The following is a 1,833-nucleotide window of genomic DNA, read 5'->3' as shown; positions in this document are numbered from 1 at the left end:
TAACAGATATCTATAGAACATTTCATCCTAAAATAAAAGAATATATACCTTCTTCTCAGTACCTCATGGTACCTTCTCCAAAACTGACCATATAATTGGTCACAAATCAGGCCTCAACAGATAAAAGAAGATTGAAATAATCCCATGCATCTTATCAGATCACCATGGACTAAGGCTGGTCTTCAATAACAACAGAAAGCCCACATACACATGGAACAATGCTCTACTCAATGATAACTTGGTCAAGTAAGAAATAAGAAAGAAATTAAAGACTTTTTAGAATTTAATGGAAATGAAGGTACAACATACCCAAACTTATGGGACACAGTGAAAGCAATGCTAAGAGGAAACTCAGCCCTGAGTGCCTCCAAAAAGAAACTGGAGAGAGCATACACTAGCAGCTTAGCAGCACACCTGCAAGCTTTAGAACAAAAAGATCAAATACACCCAAGAGGCAGAAAATAATCAAACTCAGGGCTGAAATCAACCAAGTAGAAACAAAAAGAACTGTACAAAGAATCAACAAAACCAGAAGGTGGTTCTTTGAGAAAATAAACAAGATAGATAAACCCTTAGCCAGACTAACCAGAGGGCACAGAGACTGTATCCAAATTAACAAAATCAGAAATGAAAAGGGAGATATAATAACAGAAACTGAGAAAATTAAAAAAAAAATCAGATCCTACTACGAAAGCCTATACTCAACAAAACTAGAAAATCTGGTTGAAATGGACAATTTTCTAGACAGACACCAAATACCAAAGTTAAATCAGGATCAGATAAACCATCTAAACAGTCCCATAACCCCTAAAGAAATAGAAGCAGTCATCAAAAGTCTCCTATCTCAAAAAAGCCCAGGACCAGATGGATTTAGTGCAGAATTCTATGAGACCTTCAAAGAACTCCTAATATCTGATGTATTAATAATAATATATAGCAGATATACCCGAACAGAACACCAGGCCAAGGCGGTTCCACGTGAGAGAGGTTTATTGTACGGGAGAGAAGAAAAGGAGCAGCAGGGCAAGCGGAAGGGGAAAGAAGAAAGAGAGAGAGTGGGGAGGGGGTATTCTCCTCATTTATATGGAAAGTGACGTAACACAAGTAACAGATGTAACTAACAGATGTAAGTGAGCTGAATTATTTCCTAGACTCTGGGTGGATTCCAACTTTAATTACCAGCAGCAGGTATTTACCTAGGTCTCATTCCCTGCCACTCTAAACACTTTGCATGCAGAGGACCCTTAAACCTCCGTAGAACCCAATGAGAGAGACGCCTCTATTATTCCTGAAAAGTGCACTCACTGTAAAAAGGTTTAAAATTGTACAAGGTCCCCACTCAGCTTACAGGGCAAGACCAGAATGAAACAAGGAGAAAAATCTAAATCCTGGATTTAAATGTTTCAGAGTTTCTATCAACTCAAAATCAACAGCTCCTGCCGCAGTGGTTACGCATGCTGATTAAAGTCCTCTCGCAAGAAGGGCGTGGCATAGTTAAAGACAACCACTATGCTTCCATGTACTGTGCTAAACACGAAACATTCGTTGTCTAATCTTCACAACAGTTCCATCTGCAGAAAAGAAACTGAGGCTCGCTCCCAGCCGGAGGACAGTGGCCTGCCATGCACGGGAGCCCTGTGAGGAAAAGGGAGCGCCATCTTGGTGCCGGGACTCCACCGAACTTAGGAACTTAGTCTGCACAGGTGAGAGTGAGGACCACAGAGGCAGACAGCTTCTGGGACAGGCAGGAGCCACAGAGCCGCTGAGGCAGCACCCTTTTGGGGCCGCAGACATCCAGCACCCTCCCAACTGGAGGACAGTGGTTTCACCCTG

This window comes from Mus caroli, chromosome 1 (assembly GCF_900094665.2).
Source record: "Mus caroli chromosome 1, CAROLI_EIJ_v1.1, whole genome shotgun sequence".
Taxonomy (NCBI): Eukaryota; Metazoa; Chordata; class Mammalia; order Rodentia; family Muridae; genus Mus; species Mus caroli.
The sequence above is the reverse complement of the archived record's forward strand: the minus strand, read 5'-3'. Positions refer to the sequence as shown.